The sequence below is a fragment of the Acipenser ruthenus genome, chromosome 16 (genome assembly GCF_902713425.1).
Source record: "Acipenser ruthenus chromosome 16, fAciRut3.2 maternal haplotype, whole genome shotgun sequence".
Classification (NCBI taxonomy): domain Eukaryota; kingdom Metazoa; phylum Chordata; class Actinopteri; order Acipenseriformes; family Acipenseridae; genus Acipenser; species Acipenser ruthenus.
Window position 1 is genome coordinate 18,491,802 of NC_081204.1, and position 5,000 is coordinate 18,496,801.

Genomic DNA, 5,000 nt, shown 5'->3' on the forward strand with positions numbered 1-5,000 from the left:
GAACCTTTTCCTCATTGTATATGGGGGTGGGTCCAGGTCCGCCTCGTCCCGACGGCGGCCCATGCATTAGGCTCACACATCAGACCTTAGCCATCCCTACACCCCTCCCCATTAGGATCACGCTGCCGCTCCTTGTCCCTAACGCTCAGAAGGAAGGGGATTCCTTTTCCGCTCAGATGGTAACGAGATAAACTATGTCAGCATTGCCGAACTTTGCTAGAATATCCAGGGAATATAATAGGGTTCGGCGGCTAACCAGTTTGGCAAAGGCGACACTCCTGGCCACCCCTACCTCGAGCTCCTGCAGGATCCTGTTGTTGGAAGCCGGCCACTTTCCTCTGGCCCCCATCGGGAAACCAAAGAAATGCACCTGGTCGGCCCCCGTTAACTCCACGATCTGCGGTTTCAATGAGCTATAGTAACTGGACTTTTCCGCCTCAGCCCTCTGCAGGGTGTCGTCAGCGTACTCAAATCTGACAGTTACATCGACCACCAGGGCTCTCCTTCCTTTCGAGAACACAAGGTCGGGTTTCCGAAGATCCCCATTCTCATCCCTAAGGTGAGGTTCCTTGTGCACACTCCACCCTGCCCTTTCGGCTTCGAGGGCCAATAGATCACAAATCTTGTTGTGACGGGCAATTCTAGCCCACTGAACGCTAGGACACTGCCCCAAGATATGTGAACAGGATTCCACTCCGGCACGGCACTGTCTGCAAGCCACAAGGTTACCCGCCCTTCTACCTCTGCTGAGGCACTCTCTCGTCGGATACACGTTGGCCCTTAATTGCAATGCAGCAATATAGTGGCGTTGCCGGAACCCACTATAATCCCTGATCCAAGCATTGCTGATCCTATCCTTCTTAAACAATTGTGCACCGACACCCTGGACAGGCAGCTTAGTCCATGCCAAGTACTCCTCCTGTCGCCAATCACACGGTCTTGGACATCTATTGACGGGGGAACCGGCAGCTCCAGCGGGGCTTCCTCCTGCTCCAAGTGTGGTGGAGCAAGTCTCGGCATTCCTCTGGAACCGCCGCCCGCTTTAACCCATAGCCTTTGAAACTCGCGTTCGGCGCCCATCTCCCACACCACATTCCTAGTCACTTCGTCCGTAGAGTTGACTATGCGGTGCAGCCGCCTTACTTGGATAGATGGCACTAGACTTGCCAACTTAGTTAGGCCCAAACCACCGTCTTTTGGACCAGAGTATAGCAAGCCATTACAGGTGTAAGCCGGAAGGTGCAACCAGTTCTTCACGGCTTTCCTGATAAGGCCATCAAGCGCTTTTAAGGCACCCTCCTTGCAATCGCAGTGATCCGCCAGATAGATGAGCCGCGGCACAGCATAACCGTCCAAGATTGACACCTTCTGCGTAGGTTTGAGGGGGGCCCCTCCAATCTTTCCAATCCAGTCCCGGAGCTGCTCGCCCAGTGTTGGCTCCTTGATCCCTTTCCAGGGATCGACCTTCGTACCCAAGTACTTGACCACCTCGCCCGGCCCAACCGTCTGGAGCTCCACGCCACCAATGCTCCAATTTTGGCAGTCATTCACAGTAAATGAGTCCTTGGTCGGTTTAATCATGAAGCCGTAACACTTCCTGGCTTGCACTGCAAGCCCGGTAAGCCTGCAGAATGACTCCAGGATCCTGATATTGTCGACCATACCGTCCCACGAACTGCTCACCATCACGAGATAATCCGCAAAAGCGAGGGTGGACAGATTGGATGTCCCCACCTTATATCCGCGTCCAAGAGACTCCAGCGCATGGATTAGGGGATCCAGCGCTAGATTGAAAAGCAGGGGCGACATGGGATCGCCCTGCTTAACCCCTACCTTCATGTCAATGAGAGGTGTCTCCTGACAATCAACATTGACCGAGGTCACGCAGTCCTCATAGGAATTCTGGATAATTTCCACCACGTGACTGTCCACATTTCTCTGTTTTAGAGCACACAGGATATGCTCATGAGAGACGTAATCAAAGGCCTTCGCAAAGTCGACAAATACCACTGCAAGGGGGTTGCGCTCTTTTTTGCAGTGCCGGATGAGGTCTTGCAGAACCTTCAGGTTTTCCGAGCACCCGGGGGACGGGATGAACCCCCTCTGTCTAGGATTTAGTGGGCAGGCCCGCGCCAGCCTCATCGTCATAATCCTAGAGAAGAGCCTTAAAATCATGGACCCTATTGTAATCGGTCTCCAGTTACCGATATCCAACAGTTCGGATTGGTCCATGGATTTCGGGATTAGTATAGTCCGACCTTTTTTGAAGACCTTTGGAATGATTCCCGTGCACAGCCAAGTGTTGAAGACCTTCGCCAACCTCTCGCCGCTGGGGTCCATCTCAATAATCTTCTGCTTATTGATCCTGTCTGGGCCCGCCGCGGCTGAGTTTTTGACCTGGCTGGTGTTTAGTCTTACTTCCTCAGCTGTTATCCAGGACTCGAAGGGACTGTTGTCTGCTTGCCCTGAGGATTTAAACTGGCCAAGCCCACCGAAAGTCGCTCTATTTTCCCACTTGTCCTTGAACACAGTGTGAACCTCTTCAAGTGGTACTCTACAGTGGAGCTGTTCGGTTCCATCGAGGATTAGCGATGAAAGTTTTGAGGTGTTCCTCGCAAACATCTGCTGATACTTCGCGTATCTACCCCTTTTCATCGCCCTTGTCCGCATCCACGATCTCTCTGGCTGCCGTTCCGGAATCCTCTCCCCCTGCTCTGCTCTCGGACGGGCCGCTCTTCGAGTTACCGCTCCTCCCGAATTCAGCATCTGGATCAGACTAGACGCGGAGGATTCGACCAGGGCAGTGACCTGGTCTGCGTCCCTCAGCCAGGCCGCGATCACCGGAATGTCCTGTTCCCCCCCGGCGTCTTCAATCTTTTTCCGGGCCAGGTCCCTCAACCTTTCCTGTACTCCAGATCTTGGACGGGGGGGTTCAGAGGCAACCTCGAGATCAACCGCGTTGATCTCAGCCCGGCGATCGCGATCGGCTAGAAGCCGAATGTGCCTCCTTTTGTCACCCACCTGCTTCCCAGTCTTGGAGCCCAGTTCACCAGCAATCAACACGTTAATGTTCCTTTGCCCGGCGTACTTGGTTTCAAGCCTTTCTAGCGCTACCGTCTCTTAAGTAGACCAGACCTTCCGAGAGTCCACTGCATTGGATCTAGCCGACCTCGCCGACGCGATCCTTTCCATGTTCCTACGAGTGACATGTGCATGCCGCTTATGTTGAGACAAGCCAACCTTTCTTGCGAAGCGCATCGGACACTCTTCGCAAGCCCACGGAAGTGACTCAATACGGTTCTCCCCTGCACTTTGGGGCATGACAGGAGATTGAGTGACTATTGTTGCTCGTCCTCCCACACTTGCGGCAGCAAAACACCAGCTGGACGGGATTGTGCCTAACCGCATAGTGCTTTACGGCTTGTGACATTCTCCCTAGGTGAATTTTACACAAGTCACAGGAAATGTCAGGATTCGGCAGCGTGATTTGGATTTCACCCATGCTACCCTCTCCCTCATCGGCATTGGCCAGCTCCTCCACCGATAAGTTCAAGGGGGGCTCCTCATCAATGTCCTCGGTCTCCAGGGCTTCCGGCTCGCTCTCAGGCTCTACTGTTACCGCGGTCTCCGGCTCATCAGCAGGTTCCTCTCTTCCTTCCGCATCACCAATCACACCCCCCAAGTGCGAGTTGGTGAAGGTCAGGGATTCCAGCAGAGGAAATTGGGCATCGTACTCGTCATCATCCACCCCCTCCACCCTGTGCCCGTCGGCCCATCTCCGCGGAGTGGAGATTGGGATGGGTGGTCTGCGTACCAACAGACACAAAACGTAAGGCCAGAGGTGGACCCGATCTTAATGGCACCCGCTCGGTCCAGAGCGTGCCCATGGTATCTAACAATAATGCAGGGGGACCGCCCCCCGCCCCCCCACATAGCACATTTTTATCCTGGGCTCCGTACCATCCAGTATGAGTTTTTTTGCTGACGTTCATGGTTTGATCAAATAATGACTCGGGGGATCAGTGCCAAGCCATAGGTATTTTTAACCGCTCCCGAGCGATATTACCTTTCAATTCCGTTCAAGTTTCACTCTCTTTCATACCCTTCTGTTCGGTACATTTTATTATAGCCAAGTGTTCCTTGTCCGAAGTGACTGAGCTTCCCCAGTTGCCAACACTCTCAGTCACAGTTTCCTCCCGGAACCTTTTCCGCATCAGATTCCCCATTAGGGTTAGGTGTTGACCTTGTTTAGCCACCTCCCCAGAAGGGAGATGTTACCAGCGGGACCACGAGGAGGTAAAGGCCACTATGCCCTCCGCTCCATACCCAAGGGAGCCAACACCGCAGTGCCATAGTCATAGTTACTCCCGCCGTTTACCCGCGCTTCGTTGAATTTCTTCACTTTGACATTCAGAGCACTGGGCAGAAATCACATCGCGTCAACACCCATCTCTCGGGCCCTCGCGATGCTTTGTTTTAATTAAACAGTCGGATTCCCCTTGTCCGCGCCAGTTCTAAGTCAGCTGCTCCGCGCGCCGCAGCTGGGGCGATCCACAGGAAGGGCCCGCCACACGTCCAGAGTCGCCGCCGCCCACCCGCCGAAACCCCAACCACCCCCCTCGGGAAGAGGAGGGAGGAAGGGCCCGGCGAAAATGGGCGGCGCCTCGTCCAGCCGCAGAGCGTGCCCAGCTCCGCTTCGCGCCCCAGCCCGGCCGGCCCAGCCCTTAGAGCCAATCCTTATCCCGAAGTTACGGATCTGACTTGCCGACTTCCCTTACCTACATTGTTCTAACATGCCAGAGGCTGTTCACCTTGGAGACCTGCTGCGGATATGGGTACGGCACGGCGCGAGATTTACACCTTCTCCCCCGGATTTTCAAGGACCAGCGAGAGCTCACCGGACACCGCCGGAACCGCGACGCTTTACAAGGCGCGGGCCCCTCTCTCGGGGCGAACCCATTCCAGGGCGCCCTGCCCTTCACAAAGAAAAGAGAACTCTC

General features: G+C 54.7%; 1 pseudogene; it reads right to left on the reverse strand.

Moving 5' to 3' along the window:
• Positions 1-5,000, reverse strand: part of LOC117412706 (28S ribosomal RNA) — a 9,332-nt pseudogene that overhangs the window by 2,427 nt on the left and 1,905 nt on the right.